The sequence below is a fragment of the Panicum virgatum genome, chromosome 1N, assembly GCF_016808335.1.
Source record: "Panicum virgatum strain AP13 chromosome 1N, P.virgatum_v5, whole genome shotgun sequence".
Classification (NCBI taxonomy): domain Eukaryota; kingdom Viridiplantae; phylum Streptophyta; class Magnoliopsida; order Poales; family Poaceae; genus Panicum; species Panicum virgatum.
The window spans coordinates 30610091-30628812 of NC_053145.1; the positions used below are offsets into that span (position 1 = coordinate 30610091).

At 45.0% G+C, this 18722-nt stretch overlaps 1 non-coding gene across 1 annotated transcript; it reads left to right on the forward strand.

Annotated features, from left to right (window-relative positions):
- Positions 1-18405: 18405 nt before the first annotated feature.
- Positions 18406-18509, forward strand: LOC120657936. Its single transcript, XR_005668464.1, has one exon. It is a non-coding gene; the product is annotated as a small nucleolar RNA R71 (small nucleolar RNA).
- The last annotated feature ends 213 nt before the right edge of the window (positions 18510-18722 follow it).

An 18722-nucleotide genomic window follows, 5' to 3' on the forward strand; every position in this document is an offset into this window, starting at 1 on the left:
ATATGTTCTTGTGTCTTGAATTATCTAACTTGTCTAATATCTTGTTGTTGTGTCATTTTTTTCTTCAGAACACTGAGTTGGATTCACGTGAATTGCTCATGGGCGAGCTAGTAGCACTTCAAGAAGAACTAGCTGGATGGCTTGTGGACTACGTGGTGAAGCCAGGATCTGAGTACAGCATAATCTAGGTGTAATGTCTAGATCGTATCGTTCTTGTCAAGCATTGTAATATATTTGGTGTATGGACTAGATGTTCTTAAACTTGATGCGTGGACTCTATATTTTTTATTATGATGTTTGAACTCTCTCATTTGATTTCAATGTATAATATCTTATGGTTCAATTCTGCTGCAATAATTATGTATTATATATGCTATACAAATGTTGTATTATTGATATCTGAATATATTTTTTTTAGTTGGAAAATAGTCATCACCGCCGGTTCTAAACAACGATTTTTTAACCGGCGGTGATGCGCCACCCATCACCGCCGGTTCTACAATAACCGGCGGTGATAGCCCATCCATCACCGCCAGTTCTAGAACCGGCGATGATAGCCCTCCCATCACCAACGACATAAATCCAATGCCTCCCGAACCGTTGGTGATACTCCTTACGAACCGGCGGTGATGGGGTGTGCTGGAGTAGTGGAGTCCTGATCGAACTTGAGGTTCTTAGCCGAGTTGGACTCGACTTGTTTACTATACTGGATTAGGTCGTCCAGTTGTTCCTCCGGATCGGAGGAATACTTAGATTCGGAGTCGGTTAGCCCACCTATTTTTGAGTATGTATGTTCTGGGTGAACGAGAAGCAGTATGCCCATCTCTACATGGAGGGCATTCACGTTCATCCAGTGTAGCAATGATTGAGTAGGAGTTAGCCCCTTAGACTCCTTAATCCATGGTTTGTCATAGATTGAGTCGCTGGATTGTTCTGGGGCCTTGGCTTTTTCTTTTTTAAGCTTGGCCAGTTCCCAAAGAGCGTCGGCATGCTCGGTTGGTTTGGCCATAGCGTCCATGAACAGCTCGACGTTGTCTGACCACTCTTCAAGATCGTCAAATGGTTCAAAGTCCTGATCGAACTTGGACTCGACTAGTTTCGGAGTCCGAGTGTGAGCAGGTTTCGATGAAGGGCTCTGAGGTATCTTGGAGATAGACGGTCCCATCCGAACAAGCCGGGGGTTTGTCTCACCAGCTCCCCCGCAGATTCCTCCTCCTTATTTCTGCTCTTTGTTTTGCAGAATGCTTTCAGCCACCTTAATGCAGTTAGCAAGCTTTGGATTTACCCGATCGACCCCTGAGAGCATATCACCCGACCTCTTCTGTGGTGGGTTTAGTGCTTTAGGGTTCTGCTGTGGTGCAGATGAGCTGAGAGCGGTTTCTGCAAGTTTGATGTAGCCCTCAATTGATCATGAAACTTGATCTACTCCGGCGAGTAGTTCTGAGTTTTTTTATCTTAGGGCGTTTGATTGTCTTCAGATGAGCCAGGTATTTTCCATAGGTTTGGAAAAGTAAGGCTTTTTGGAATCAGAATTTGTGTCGAACTCGACCAAACCAAGAGTTCGGTTTTGAGTTGTCACGTTTCCTGGGTTGTCCAAGTCGAGTTCGGGTGGAACTCTTTTCTCGTCGAGATCCGCGGACTTGCGGATGTCGGCGATTTGGGAGCGGGTTTTCAATTTAGGCGACTTAGGTGTGACAAGGTGGTAGGAAAAGCCTCCCGTTCCATCAGCCGTGCAAGCCTAGGAACCGAAAACGAAAGTCGTGCCTTCTATCACGCTGTTGGCGTTGCTTGATCCGGCCATCGAATTCGTTTGTGAACTCGCCGAATCCCCTACCTAGTGCGCTAGCTGTTGGTGTTTACCGCCAAGCCTGCTCAGGGACACCCTTAGTAGTAGGGTTTATAGGTAGGGATCGACTGCTCTAGAACTCGATGGTACAAGGAACACAAAGATTTAGACAGGTTCGGGCCGCAAGTTTGCGTAATACCCTACGTCCTGTGTGGTTTGTATTGCCTTAGGTGTTGATGATTGTTTGGAGGGGGCCCCTGCCCACCCTTATATATCCGGGGGGACAGGGTTACATGGAAAGTCCTAGCCGAGTACAGTTGGAATCCTACTACAAAACAATCGGGTAGTTTCCTTTGTACTGCAGCTAGTTCTATGCCTATTCGGGTAATTACAAAAGAGGTAAGGTACATCCATGAGCTATCCCTTACTCTAAAACATTCTATGCCTATAAGCAGTCTCACTGTCCTGGGTCTGATAGCACCTCCCCGCTGTTCTCCAAATACACGTCCCGAAAGGGAGATTGTGTATCCGGAGAACAATGGGGACGTGCGGCCGAAATTCTTTCATGGATCGGAGTACAGCATGGAAACCGACCCCATTACGCATCCTCGGGCTGTCCAAAAACAGTGGACAATTCGAAACAGATACAGTTATAGATATGCACCGATCTGCATATCTCTATCCGTATCTGTTCTGAACGGGAGACGCCTAACTGGTTTACATGAACTTCTAGAAACTAATCAAAGAACATTCGTAAGTAGAACTCCCAAAAACTAACAAAATTACCATACTAAATAAACAAAACTACTAAATTAATTAAACTAAACTATAACTAATCTAATTGCATAAACTTACTAAAATAAACTAAACTACCTAAAATAAAATAAACAATTAACTAAAGTAACTAAAAAACAACTAAGTTAACTAAACTAACTAATTAAAGTACATAATAAAACTAATTAAATAAATTAACAAACTAATTAAAGAAACTAATAAACTAACTAAAAATTTGAAAAATACCTCCGGAGGGGGGGGGGCGCCGGCTCGGCACTGGAGGGCCGTGCAGCCGGGGCTCGGGGCGGCGCGGCGACTCGGGGCGGCGGGGGCGCGGTGATTCGAGGCGGTGGGGGCGCGGGGCTGCGGGGTCGCGGCCCAAGCTCGGAGCGGCGGGGTCGGGGCCGGCTCGGGGCTTGGGGCGGCGGGCTCGGGCCCCGAGCTCGGGCCGGAGGTCGGTGCGGCGCGGGCCGGCGGCGAGCTCGGGTGGCGGCGGCGGGGACTCGGTGACGGCGCAGGCAGGCGGTGCGGGCCGGCGGGTCGGTCGGGGCCGGAGGTGTGGGTGGCAGCGGGGCCGGAGGTCGAGTGCGGCGGCGGCGGGGCGTGCGGCGTGAGTGAAAGAGTGAGAGAGGATGGTGGGCGCGCGGCCGTCAGCGGCTAAGTGAGAGAGCCTTTGCCGCGTGTTCCCGATCTGGGCACACGGCAAAGGTTTGCCTTGTGCCAAGATCTGAAACACACGGCAAAGGGCTCCTTTGCCGTGTGTCCCCACAATTTTTTATAATTTTAGTCTAAAACAATTACTATAAGTTGTAACTACCCAAAATACTTACAAATTAATGTTAATAAAAATTGACACTATACTTTACAATGCCTTAATGACTACCCAAAAGAAAAAACCTATTATTTTATGTGATTGTAAGGTTTATTTACTTAATATCAACAAATACATCGTTTGTAATTAATTTGTTCCATTATTTTATGCTATTCAACTTCTGCAAATTTTGTACGTACCGTGGTAATCTGACTCAACATTTCATGCTCTTTGATTGTATTGGAAAAAAGAACTATTATTTTATGCAGTTAAAGCTCAAGTTCAATAGATCATGTGATATTGATTACTTGCGAAAAAAATTTATAATTAGCAAAATGATCCAAAAATTAACCGAATTATGGCATGAAACAACCTATGCTGTGTTTTGCAAATAGAAAAAGTTTCGAAGTGAACGGCCAATTCGTTCGTAACATTGAGTAGAAACCTATACGACTCCTTCTCAACTCTACGGATCTTCTGTGCAGATGTTTCGATTCATAACTACTGTACGGGCAAACTTGTGCGAAACATTCCAAATTTTTTTCATAGTATATCCACTCATGAAATAATGACAGCACAATAAATTTCATAATTTTTGGAATTTGTCTGCTTTTACTAGAATTTTGAAATGATTCGGGGAAACATTTCGGATCAGGGTTTGTCACAAAGATCTCCAAAATTTACTTCCATTTCTGCCACACATGCTCACATTGGACTCACTATTATGTCTGTAAATTTTATATACATTGTACTCGACTAATCAAAATACTTCCAGTACAAGCATCAGAAATTCAATTACTGACATTAAATGTCTAAATATAGAAAATATATCGAGAAAATTACCAAAGTTTGGCATGGAGCAAAATTTCCTGTATTCTTATACCAAAAATTTTGCGAAGTCCAAATTCAACTGTTTTGGTACACCTTTGCCGTGTGCTCAAAATAAAACACACGGCAAAGGAGACGGTCGGCCAAACGGCGTCACTGGCCGCCATCTTTGCCGTGTGCCCGACCTTTGCCGTGGGCCGTTCTGCCTGGCGCACAGCAAATCTTTGCTTTGCCGTGTGCTACAACTTTGCCGTGTTCCTGTTCTCGTAGCACACGGCAAACCATGCCTTTGCTGTGTGCCCGATGTTTTGCCCACGGCAAACATTTCGGCACACGGCAAACGCATGGTTTCCGGTAGTGGCTTGCGGTCCCGGCTCTTGGATGACTCGGCGCGGTCGTGCTTCTTGCCGTGATGAGGTGGACGGTCTTCATGTCGACATTCCGGGCAGTTGTCCCGTGGAGGGGGACACTCGGAGGAGTCATTCTTGGTCTTATGCCAGCGGTGGGCAACGATACTGTGGAGGCCGTCAATGAAGTGGTGGATGATGTCCCTATCATCAACCTCTGTAATCGCATTACGGTTAGAAAAGTACCTGTTGACATTTCTTAGCTCAATCGCTAGGAATGGTTAATTTCCAGCAACGGCACTAGAAATGCCTGTTGGCGGTCCTTAGTGCAATCACTAGAAATGAGGGCGCCGAACCCATCCTAGTAACTGCACCTAAGGGGTGCCACTCTCGAGGTATAATCAATACGATTACAGAGAGTATACCGTTGTAGCATTTCACCCAGAGAGTAAGGGTATCGTCATTTATTTGTGTCCCAAAGGATGGCAGCGACAAAGTGTTGACGCTTCTTAAAGCGCCAATTTACGTACCGCAAGCGCACGGATCGTGTAGATTTTTCCTTAGAGTATTCCCCCAAGGTTTATCAATCCACGGAACAAGTGTATTACTATGCTTAACTAAGCACTAATGATGTTGGTAAAAGATCTATATTGAGTGTATGAGTGTGAAATAAATCTAATCTAACCAATCTAATCTAATCTAGACTAGTGAGCAATGATAGATGTGTGCACAAGATATGAAGAGCATTTGTCCATAGGGACTAGGATCACTAGAGATGTAATCGCCAAGCAACGAAGAACAGATCTAATCTATCAAAGGTGTGTTCCAAGATCAAAACCTTTCCCTCCCGCATACTGTCACTACACGAGGATAATCGGTAACGAATCAACAAGAACACGATAGTTGATGTAATCTAAGTAAACCATGCAAGAGCAAAGCAAACCCAAAGCCAAGTCGCGAACTATTAGGCATCAAAGCATCATCAACAAGAATCGTGATAGATCAATCTCATAAAGGATTTGGCAATTACAACTCAAGATCTCCTTACAACCCCATGAACAAACGAGGACTTTACCCCATGAAGCTAAGCAAAGCGTAGTCGATCATGGTGACGAAATCTCCGGCAAGGGATGGATCCCTTGCTGTCCTCCAACTTGCAGCGGCGCCGAGGGACGATGAGGCCTCCGGTGTCGCCTTTCTCTTGTGTCTAACTCGAATGTATCTCTGGATGCTCTTTCTCTGCGATCTCTGCGATCCCTCTACGATCCCCCTAGATGCTCTCTCTTTGACGGCGGCTTCGGGGTATTTATAGGCAGATATAGTCGGCGGTTTTGGTAAAACACAGATTAGGGTTGACGCATACTTCGCGCTGAAGAAAACTGAGACAGATTGGGCCCCAAAATGGGCTAGGCCGGCCGGCCCAAGGACTCCAGGCCGGCCGGCCTGGGCCCTTTCTGGCCCCTTTCGGTCCCATCTTTTTCGTGTGGCCTCTTGCTCTTATTCCTCATCTTAGCCCAGTTGTAACCATGTGTCAAAACATCTCCGAAAATGTCCAATTTCCTGTTAAAATGCAACATGCTCCAAAATCCAGGACAAAATCAAAAACGGTCAAATTCGGGTGCCAAGTGGCGGGTTAGTACATGAATCATCCCGAAGAATTTACCAAAACAACTCCTAATCATATAGTAAAATGGGTACTTAAGGAGCGCCAACATTCCCCCCATGCTTAGCTTTTGCTCGTCCTCGAGCAAATCAAATCATCAAATCCTTCCATGGGTTGCTCAAGAGTTCTCGAACTGCAAAATTTACTTATGAAAACAAGTCTAACAATATTTCTTCAAACAAAGGTCAGAGGAGCAGCGAGGATAATCATATCATGGGCGTTTAAAAACTCATCCAATATTACTCCACAACTCTTACCTTTAGCCGGCAACTCGAATATCGACAACACTTGTTTTTCTTGCCATCCTTGGAGGTTTTTCTCTCTTTTTTTTAAGAAACAAAATACCCTGCAACAAAGGTTAGACCAAAAATTCTTACACAAGTCTTTTCATGTCTCTCGATATAAGTGGCTATCCTATTTTATTTGCAAACTCTCATCTCCCAAAAGTCTCTCAAGTATAAAGTGGGGCTATAGGTGAGGCTAGCAAAGAATATACATATATTGTCAAATTAAGAAAACCTTCTAATGATTGCTTACCTTCCGAACCAATGATCATGAGAGTTTCTCCATAATCTAAAGGGTTCAAGGGTAAGAAGATTTAGAATGGTGGACATGTGCAAAGGCATACAAAAAGATTGACTTCAAGGCACAAGCATCGTCCTCGTTGTCGGATTGCACATGGTTGGAATTGAGGATATTGTTCTCAAACAACAACGTGATATCTCTTTGCACTTCTCTAACCATAGAATCCCTTCATTTATTTATTTTTCTTCTCTTCTCATACATTTTTTCTTTTCTCTTTCTCTTTTTTTTCTCTCCCGAATTTTCTCTCTTTGTTCCGAACCTTTTCATAGGACACTTTCTATAAAACATAGATAGGCAAATCTCCAAAGTGTCTCCCTAAATTTTTAGAGCCCGAACCGAGACCAGAGAGGCCTAGGCCGGCCGGCTCAAGAGGTGTAGGCCGGCCGGCCTGGGGCTTTCCCAGGTCGGATTCGGTCCGCCTTTCCAGTACTCCTTCATTTCTTCATCCCAAAGTTATGTTTTATACAAATCATGCGCAGAAACAGAATGTATCCTCACAATTGGGTTGTGGTCAAGGAAGACGATAATAAACAAGATAATCTCGGGTTCGGGATTTGGAATCCGGTAGATCTCATGAGTTGTTCCAATGAGGAATTCTCATTACCGAATATTGATGTGGCTAGCAATTCAGAGATGAAAAATACGGACATGATCATTGCTCGAAATTAAAACTCCCAAGAGAAAGAAATCCTAACTCAACTCAATGTACATCCAATACTTATGGTGGAACGAATAAATCTTTTGGATGATAGGATTTTTACTCTCAACTTGTCAAGAACTTGATCAACCTTATGCTTGTAGGGGTTTTATTATTTTTATGAAATTAAAGTCCTCCAAATCATGCCTTACTCGCAAGCGTAATCAAAACCAAGTGCTTGATCAAAGCTCAAGTGTGGGTATTAATATGGACGAATAATCTACTAAGCTCCACAAATAAGATATAAATTTCATGACAACACTCGTGAACAATTGCTTTTAAAGAAAATAAAGTAAAACTGAATGCATAAATAAAATTGCACGATCCAACAAAAACAAAGACTCTTTTTATTTTGTTTTCATGACTCAACACTAACTTAAGACTCACTCTCACACATGTGAAAAATAAAGCACACAACGCTAGACTATGACTCTCACACATGCGAAAAATAAAGCACACTCACACGACGAACTTTCGAGTAAACAAAGACTGACAAAATTCAATCTACGAGTCATCACACCTTCCCCCCCATGCTTAGATTATGCGGCCTCCTCGTCGCAATGATATAAAAGATGGGTGTGACGCTCGTCGGTGTTCTCAACGGCACCTCGGGCAATTGCATCTTGGACGCCCTCCTCTTTCTTGCTTTTGTAGATCTCCGACCATCCCGAATAACTTCCTTATGTTGCGGACAAGGAAGTTGTAGTCTCTCTCAACCAAGCTCTCGATGTTGTCCATCCTTCGATCCATTGCCACGATTCGATCGTGACACCTATCGATGGTGGCGCGGAGAACCGCGAACTCATTGCGGCACTTGAAACAGCACCCGGAGTGATGCCTGCTGCGGTTGGGGCTGTCGTCCTCGGGCTCATCGTCGTCCTTCTTCTTCTTGCCGCTATCACCTCCGGAGGGGTCGTCGTCCTCCCTTCTCTCCTCTTCGGCCCACCCCGGCCAGTCATCATCGTAGTCACGACTGGTGGCGCCCCATGAACCAGGGCTCATGATGCTCTCCCAATCGCTGTCCCCCGCATAATCCTTCGGCTCCGGGGTGTGCTCGATGTAGTTCTTTCTTTTAACTCCGAGGAGGCGCAAGGAACGCCTAGGTGCGGGTGGCTTTTTGTCTTGTCGCTTCTCGCCTTCGTCTTCGTCGCTACTGATGACAACGACCACCCTTTGGGCTTGAGCTAGCTTCTCATTGCACCATTGAAGGCCCTTCCCTCCGACGCTCATCCTTGCTTGAGTATTGAATTTCTTCGGAGGGGCTTTCGCTTCACATTGTTTTGCTTCGACAAGGAGGGGATGCGCACTGGTTGCCGAGATGGGGCTAGGCGTCTTTGGCATGGGGGTGTCGGGCGTCCAACCCCTCTCCTCGATCTCCATTGTTGCAATCATGGCTCTTGCGCTCGCTGGACCGGCCATTGTCGAAGTCTCTCACGAGGTGGTGGTGTAGATTGAAAAGTATGAGAGAATAGACCTACCCAGCGCCTCTATTTAAGTCCCGAAAAGACTTGGACGAGAAGTCCAATATCTCTTCGGTTTTGGTATGCGAAATCTATAAGGCACAGGTTTGAAATTCCCTTATCTCGCACCTACCAAAAATTGAGACCGATTCGCACACGAAGTGGCTTAGGCCGGCCGGCCTAGGGGTGTTGGGCCGGCCGGCCCAGGGGGTTTTTCAGCCCCCTGGACTCCAACTTTTTCCGAGGTGCACACCAATAGATTAGAAGCCTATGTTTTACTCAAAGTTCGTCCAGAATAGAAATAAAACTATGAAAATAAAATCTAAAAGAGAATATTTACAAACTTACCTTGCTTAACGTCGTTAGGCTTGACGTTCCGGTTCCTCCTCCATGGTGTATATGTCGATGTAATGAAGGGGCACGACGTCGGGCTCCAAGAATACCTTTAGTCGCTGTCCAGTCACCACATATTGGTCGCCTTTCACATCCATGATTGTCAGTGCTCCCGTGGGTGAAACCGAGTGTACGACGTATGGTCCATCCCATTTGCTTTGTAATTTTCCTTTGCCAAAGAGTTTGAATCTTGAATTGTAGAGTAGGACCTTGTCTCCTTCTTTGAATTCCTTGTTTTGTAATCGTTTGTCGTATCATCTCTTCATCCTTTCTTTGTAAATTGATGCACTATTGTACGCTTTCAATCTTAACTCCTCCAATTCGCTTATTTGGATTCTCCTTTTAATTCCAACAGCTTCCGTATCAAAGTTCATTTCCTTCATTGCCCAATACGCCTTATGTTCTAGCTCAACCGGCAAGTGGCATGTTTTTCCATAAACAAATTGATAAGGAGTCATACCATTCGGGGTTTTATGTGCCGTACGATATGCCCATAGTGCATCATCTAGTCTCTTCGACCAATCTTTTCCTCCTTTTACCACGGTCTTCTTTAAAATGTCCTTCAATTGCTTGTTCGAAGTTTCCGCTTGTCCGTTTGTTTGGGGGTGATAAGCCGTAGACACTCTATGTTCAATTCCCAATTTCTTCAAGCATTTACCAAAGTCCTTGCCCGTGAAGTGTGTTCCTCCGTCGCTTATCAAGATTCTCGGGACGCCATATCAAGCAAAGATTACCGATTTAATCATGTGTGTGGACTCCTTCGTTGATGCCTTCCGACACGGCATAGCTTCAACCCACTTAGAAACATAATCCACCATCACCAATATATGTTCGAACCCATGTGAGTTCACAAATGGTCCCATGAAATCGATTCCCCAGACATCAAATAGATCTACTTGCAAATTGTAGTTCAATGGCATGGCATTCCTTTGCGAGATATTCCCCATCCTTTGGCATTTCGGACAAGTCGAAACAAATCTTTTCGCATCTTCATGCATCTCGGGCCAATAGAATCCACTAGCCCAGACCTTAGCTTGAGTTCTAAAGTGCCCATAATGTCCTCCATATCCCGACGAGTGACACTTTCTTAGAACTTCTTCATGTTCCTCTCTCGGTATGCATCTTCTTAGGACTCCATCTTCTCCATATCTATATAAGTATGGTGGATCCCAATAGTATTTTCTTCTTTCCGTGATCACTCTTCTCTTTGCATTCTTGTCCAAGTGATCCAAGGGCATCCCTTTTATTGCCCTTATTATTTCATTCATCCAACTATCTTTGTCGAGAATTCTATATAGGTGATCATCTCTCATTTGATCCTCGATCGGTTCTTTTCCATCATCTCCATGGTTCATCCTTGATAGGTGGTCGGCCACAACATTTTCTGCCCCTTTCTTGTCTCTTATCTCCACAATGAATTCTTGTAGCAATAGGATCCATCGAATCAAGCGTGGTTTAGCATCTTTCTTGGAAAAGAGATACTTGATTGCCGCATGGTCGGTATAAACTATCACCTTAGAGTTTACTATGTATCATCTGAATTTTTCGAAGGCGAATACCACGGCAAGCAATTCTTTCTCCGTTGTTGCATAATTAACTTGGGATTCATTGAGAGTCTTGCTTGCGTAGTAGATAGCATTTACCTTCCCCTCTTTCCTTTGTCCAAGAACAGCTCCTACGGCGTAGTCGCTTGCATCACACATGATTTCAAAAGGTAGATTCCGATCCGGAGGTTGCATGATAGGAGCACTTATGAGGGATTGCTTGAGTGTTCAAAATGCGTGAAGACAATCACTATCGAAGATGTATTCCACATCTTTTTGGAGAAGTTGTGTCAATGGCTTGGTGATTTTTGAAAAATCCTTTATGAACCTCCTATAGAATCCGGCATGACCGAGGAAGCTCCTCAAAGATTTGATGTCCGTAGGTGGTGGCAATTTCTCCATGGTTTCTATCTTTGCTCTGTCCACCTCTATCCCTCTCTCGGAGATAACATGACCAAGAACAATTCCTTCTTTCACCATGAAATGACACTTCTCCCAATTAAGCACAAGATCAACCTCTCCACATCTTTTAAGAACTTTCTCTAAATTTCCCAAGCAATTATCAAAGCTAGTACCGTGCATCGAGAAATCATCCATGAATACCTCCATAATCTCTTCTATGAAATCTGAAAATATAGCCATCATGCACCTTTGAAAAGAAGCGGGCGCATTGCACAATCCAAAAGGCATCCTCCGATATGCAAAAGTTCCATACGGGCAAGTAAATGTGGTCTTATGTTGATCATCCGGATGAATAGGTATTTGGAAGAATCCCGAGTATCCATCAAGGTAACAAAAGTGTGAATGCTTTGCCAACCTTTCTAGCATCTCGTCGATGAATGGTACTGGAAAATGATCCTTCCTTGTTGCGTTATTCAATTTTCTATAATCGATGCACATCCTCCATCCCGTGATGGTTCTTTGCGGTATCAATTGCTCCTTCTCATTTTTCACAACCGTGAGTCCTCCTTTCTTCGGAACGCAATGCACGGGGCTTACCCATTCACTATGTGGCACGGGGTATATTATTCCGGCATTCAACAATTTGATGACCTCCTTCCTCACCACATCACGCATAGCATGGCTCAACCTTTTTGATGCTCTACGACCAGCTTGTATTGCTCCTCGAGTTGTATACGATGTGTGCAAAAAGCGGGGCTAATACCTTTCAAGTTGTTAATCGAGTAGCCAATCACCTTTTTGTGCTTCTTCAATAAATTCAGCAACTTCTCCGTCTCTTCCGGGCTCAATTCGTCGCTAATAATCACCGGAAAAGTCTTGCCATCTCCCAAAAATTCATATTTCAATCCCTTGGGGAGTAGCTTCATCTCAACATCGGGCGCACCATCCTCTTCTTGATCTAACTCTCCAATGTCTTCAAATTTTTCTTCCTCCAAATTCCCGTGTTGCGGCTTCAACTCTTCCATTGTTTCCACTAGTTCTCCGTCTTGATCATCCTGAGCGTCTCCATTCTCCAAAGCGCATTGGAGAGGATCCCTGAAAGAATCAATGGAACGAATGCTCTCTACCTCTTCGTTATCAAGAGGTAGAGGTGAAGCAAAAGACGGTTTTGAATGAAATTCGAATGAGCGCTTCTCTCCATCTAGGTCAAAAGTGACAATCCCTTTTCCAACATCTAGAACAACATTTACTAATTTGAGAAAGGGTTTTCCAAGGATTATGCCTTTGTGCTCATCATCACTAGAATTAATCACAAAAAAGTCGGTAGGAATTTTTTTACCCGCTATAGCAACATTTAGATTTCTAAGCACTCCTACCGGTTTGATTAATCTACCAGCTCCCATGATCAATTTAATGATTGTGGCATCTAGGTTTGATGTTTCGTTAAAAAGCTCAACATAAACCTTGGAACTCATCACACTAACATGGGCACCAACGTCACATAAAACATTGCAACATTTTATTCCTTCTATCATGCAATCAACACGAGGTGTGGGTGATGGATTACCTTCATCTTGATCGCTTCCAATCGCATATACTTGGGCTATGTGAGCGTAGGGTGATGATTCCGAGTTCACTCCTAGGGTCCTTTTGATCCCCAGCACTTTGTCTAAGTCAATCTCTTCCTCTTTTTCTTCAAAAAGTTTCCGAATAATATCACCGGCCGATTCCTTGCCAAATGTATATCCCGTGTGATTATTCGGCGGGAAGTCTTCCGCTATCACCTTCGCCATTCCTCGCTGATTTGGATGCGGTCTTGCTTTGTCGAACAATCTTCCGAAGTCAATTGGTATCCAATCCATTTGCTCGAATTCCCTTAGCGATTTGGCGGTGCCCATGGTTCTTCCTTTCTTTTCCGGGTCGTCTTTCGTTGCACTCCGGATCGATGCTTCTTCATCGTGGTTTGTCTCTATGACTTTCCCATGCTTCGGTTGTTCTTCCTTCACTTCCAATGCCTCTTTTCTAAAAATTCCAGCAAGCACCCGCACTTGAGATTCTTCCTCGGAGCTTGCCGAACATCGTTTTTCCCAATCTCTTCGCATGGCCGCACCCTTGCTGATTTTTTGTAGGAGTTGGGCGGCTTCCGTGAGTGTTTTCTCCATGAGATCTCCTCATGCACAGATTTGAACAAATTGCATGCACTCGGGGGTTAGGGAAAAATAAAAAGTATGCAAGAGTACTTCACCGGAAAATCCGAGCTTCGGTCCTTGTTCAATCAATCCATTGAATCTATCCCATGCTTGATCTATCCCTTCTTCTTCTCCTTGCGTGAAGTTGATCACTTGCTTCCGAATATGTTGAACCTTGCTTAACGGAAAGAACCGCTCATAAAAGTTCCTCATCAAGTCATCCCAATTTCCTTTTACCTCGAAGGATGCAAGTGCAAACCATCTTCTCGCCTCTTCCGCAAGTGAGTATGGGAAAAGATTCCATCTAAATCAAGCTAGCGGAACTCCGTCTTGTTGTACCGTGTTGCATAGCATTGTGAACCACTTGATATGTCTATATGGGTTGTCCGTCTCATCTCCTCTAAAGGAGTTTGCCGCCGCAATCTTGATGATTTGAGGCTTGATCTCGTACTCGGTGGCTCGCAACACCGAATCTGATTTTTGCATGTCGAAGTCCTCCGATCGCGGGCTTGCATAGTCCCTTAGTGATTTTTCTCCTTCCTCCATGTGTTGAATGAGATGGCCCAACTAGACAATCAAAACAAAAACAAGAAAACAAAAATTTTCTAGGGAAAAGGTTAGGTGTTAGTAACCAACAATATTAATACAAAGTTAAACGTAGAAAAATCGCTTGTTCCCCGGCAACGGCGCCAGAAAAGATTGTTGACGCTTCTTAAAGCGCCAATTTACATACCGCAAGCGCACGGATCGTGTAGCTTTTCCCTTAGAGTATTCCCCAAGGTTTATCAATCCACGGAACAAGTGTATTACTATGCTTAACTAAGCACTAATGATGTTGGTAAAAGATCTATATTGAGTGTATGAGTGTGAAATAAATCTAATCTAACCAATCTAATCTAATCTAGACTAGTGAGCAATGATAGATATGTGCACAAGATAAGAAGAGCATTTGTCCATAGGGTCAAGGATCAATAGAGATGTAATCGCCAAGCAACGAAGAACAGATCTAATCAATCAATGGTGTGTTCCAAGATCAAAACATTTCCCTCCCGCATACTGCCACTACACGAGGATAATCGGTAATGAATCAACAAGAACATGATAGTTGATGTAATCTAAGTAAACCATGCAAGAGCAAAGCAAACCCAAAGCCAAGTCGCGAACTATTAGGCATCAAAGCATCATCAACAAGAATCGTGATAGATCAATCTCATAAAGGATTCGGCAATTACAACTCAAGATCTCCTTACAACCCCATGAACAAACGAGGACTTTACCCCATGAAGCTAAGCGAAGCGTAGTCGATCATGGTGAAGACATCTCTGGCAAGGGATGGATCTCTTGCTGTCCTCCAACTTGCAGCGGCGCCGAGGGACGATGAGGCCTCCGGTGTCGCCTTTCTCTTGTGTCTAACTCGAATGTATCTCTGGATGCTCTATCTCTGCGATCCCTCTCCGATCCCCCTAGATGCTCTCTCTTTGACGGCGGCTTCGGGGTATTTATAGGCAGATATAGTTGGCGGTTTTGGTAAAACACAGATTAGGGTTGACGCATACTTCACGCTGAAGAAAACTGAGACCGATTGGGCCCCGAAATGGGCTAGGCCGGCCGGCCCAAGGACTCCAGGCCGGCCGGCCTGGGCCCTTTCTGGCCCCTTTCGGTCCCATCTTTTTCGTGTGGCCTCTTGCTCTTATTCCTCATCTTAGCCCAGTTGTAACCATGTGTCAAAACATCTCCGAAAATGTCCAATTTCCTGTCAAAATGCAACATGCTCCAAAATGCAGGACAAAATCGAAAACGGTCAAATTCGGGTGCCAAGTGGCGGGTTAGTACATGAATCATCCCGAAGAATTTACCAAAAAAACTCCTAATCATATAGTAAAATGGGTACTTAAGGAGCGCCAACACAAAGGTATTGTACTCAACATAAACCATGACATTGTGCCTCAAGTAATAGGCAATGCTCTAACCGGGGTAAGTACAAATAAAGAATAAGTAAGGGTAATGTGACACAGCACACATCCACAAGCCAAGAGGAAGGAATAAAGGAGAGAAACTATAAAATAAAGAACTACTCTATCCTACGTCAAGTCAGCTGGAGCTTAGGCTAGGTTAGGTGTCCTAGTGCTTCTATCCAAAGCTGGGGTTATGTTAGATCATGGTTAGGACTGCAGGTGCCAGGAAAATGGTCATTGCACCAAGGTGCAAACTTGCCATGAACAACTTGACCTGAAATCAAACCCCAAAACTCATGTTGATCAAAACTGCGGCAAGCTTTTGCAAGGGAAACTGGGAAGCGCGCGCTAAAACCAAGGAGATGACTGAAATTTCTCAAATTAAAATAGCGTTCAACTCCAAAAAGTCGGAAAGAAACACCATCGTCCACCTCCCGAAGAGTGCAAAGAAACTGGATGGTGAGGAGACGAGAACCATTCTCCTCAACGGGCACAAAACCATCCCATCCAACCGCCTGCCAAACACGAGCGAAGTCAACGTCCATACCTATTTTTTCAAGAAGGTCCGGATCGAAGGCTCCGGTATGACCAAAGCTTCGATTCTTGATCATGGCGTAGGCTTGACGATCGCGGTCGTCTTGCAAATCAAGGTACGGTGCATCATCTTCATCTATCTCCATGTCATCGGCTTGCGGTTCTGCAGCTTGCTCCTGTATTTGTTCCTCTTGTTCGTCTTGCTCATAGTCCATCATAGTCGGCGTTGGTGTAGGTTCGGGGAATGACGGGAGCTCGACCCACCCTGTGAACGAGATGAGCTTGATCCTGTCATCTTCTTGATAGCTCCGGAAAGTTTCCGACCTACACCCTTCATGCTTGCAACAAGAACGAATAAGAACGAACGAGAACAACTCGATTCGGGTTACGTTAGTGAAATGAAAATGAAACTCTTACCCGAAAGTTGTTCCTCCAAATATGTGATCAATCTTGCAGCAAAGAAATGAGAGAGAGAGAGTGTTCTTGCAATCAAACTTGAGCCAAAATCCAAAGGAAACCTGAGCAAGAATGTGTGAGAGGGAGTGAGAATGGAGAGAGTGAGCATGAGAGCTCATCACCCCTCTCTCGGCCTCTATTTGAGGGAAACTGGGCGAGTGCACCCGAGGAGGAGCCAGGCACAACGGTCAGGAAGCCGTTGGAGAAGGTGGGGCCCAGGAGCCGTTGGCCCTGGGTCGGCCGACTTGTGGGGTCGGCTGGCCCTAGGGTGGGCCCCCTAGTGCCCCCCTTTGGCCAGATGATTCCTCAACGGTCATAAACTTCGAAAATATGGTGCACGGCCAAAAGTTTGCTTGAAAATATGTCCAAATTATTTTTCCCAAAGGATTTTAAAACTCAGAAAACATGCAGTGGAGAAAAACAAATAAGGTGCAAAAAAAATGTTGAAAAGTGGAAAAAACAAATATGAGATAAATACCAATTTACCTTTGGCAAGGCCACGTCGTTTAAAGTCCGACGTGCACGACTCTTCTCCATCGTTCTTACCATTTGTCGGCTCGTCTTGGAGATCTGGACGAGGCCGAACTCTCGACCTTCCGCCACACCTTCTTTTCCTTCTTCTTTCTTATAGGTGCGGAGGGTCGTTGTTCTGGCTGGGGTTCTGGTGCACCCCAGAGTGCTTGCCCTTCACTGTCTTGTTGGATCATGAAGCGCTGCTCTTCCTTCTTCTTGAACCTAAAAAACATATCCTCCCTTCCGACACGGAAACGGATTTCTCCCTTTCCGACATCGATCCTTGCCTTGGCAAACCTTAGAAAAGGTCGCCCAAGTATGAGGTCGACTCCGAGGTCGCCCTCCATATCCATTACCACAAAGTCAGCAAGGATGAAGGAGTCTCGTACTTGTACGAAAACGTGTTCGGCTATCCCTTCGGGATACTGAATGGTTGAATCTGCAAGTTGTACGAGCATAGTTGTTGGGGGAAAGAGCAGGATATTCAAGTGCTTCATATATTACCTTGGGCATTATATTCACGCTTGCCCCCAGATCGCATAGGCATCGCTCGAAGTGTTTGATGTAGATCGAGCAGCTGATCATGGGGACCCCTGGATCCTCTTGCACCGCTGATACCATGCCATCCCAAATGTCGTTCCTTGGGGGATAGTACCTTCCTGCATGGTTATTGCGTGGTGTCCTCCGGGACGAGTTATCCCGTTCGGTAGACACCATGCTGACATTTTCAATGGGAGACTCGGGTTGCCCCGGGATCTTCCCGCTCTCAATAGCAGGTAAAGCAGCAGCAATTTGTGCAAGCTGGGTTTCGATCATTTTGTTGAAACATAACTGGTTTTTAAGAGTTGAAGACAAAGTTTCAAGCTTGACATTTAAACTTTCCAGGGATTTGTCATTGTCCAAGAGCTTTTTATTTATATTTTCGTTGATTTTAACTTGGCCAAGAACAAGTTCTCTCAAAGGAGGTTGGTTTGAATTGAAATTCGAATTATAAGAAGGATTGTAGTTATTACCTCCCTGAAAAGGTGGATGTGGCTGGTTCCACCCCTGGCCTCCTTGTTGTGGACGGTACCCGTTGTTGTTGTTGTTGAGGTAGGCGCAGTCTTCCCGGGTTTCAGGGCAGTCATTCCCTGAGTATCCATCATTACCACAGACTTCGCACGTGAAGTGTGAACCCATGGCGTAAACGGGAGCATGGATCGATTGTTTGCTCCCTTCCTCCATCTTCTTGATTAGGAGGTCTAGCTTCGCAGCAATCATATTCGTCTCTTTGACGGTATGCATGCCTTTGGTGCGGGGTTGGAGCCGTTCATCGCTCCACCCCTGATTGGAGACCATCTTCTCGACCAATGCTTTGGATTTGGCTATGGTCAGGTCGAGGAATACTCCTCCAGCAGCGGCATCAATATTGGCTCGAGATATCACTGTGAGCCCGTTGTAAAAGCTTTGCAGGATGAGCCACTCGTCCATGCCGTGATGAGGTCAGGCCAGGATGTATTCCTGCAGCCTCTCCCAAGCTTCTGGGATGGATTCCATCCCCGTCTGCTGGAAACTTGAAATTTTCCCGCGCAGGGCATTTGTTTTACCCAGCGGGGAGAATTTTGCGAGGAACGCCTTGGAGCATTTGGCCTAGGTGTCAGTGTCCTTTTCTTTATCAAACCACTATTTTGCCTTTCTCAGGCGGGAAAAGAGAAACAGACGAAGCTTGACAACATCAGTGGCAACACCCCGTATGACAAACGGTGTCGCAGAGCTCCAGAAAATTCTGCAAATGTGCATTTACGT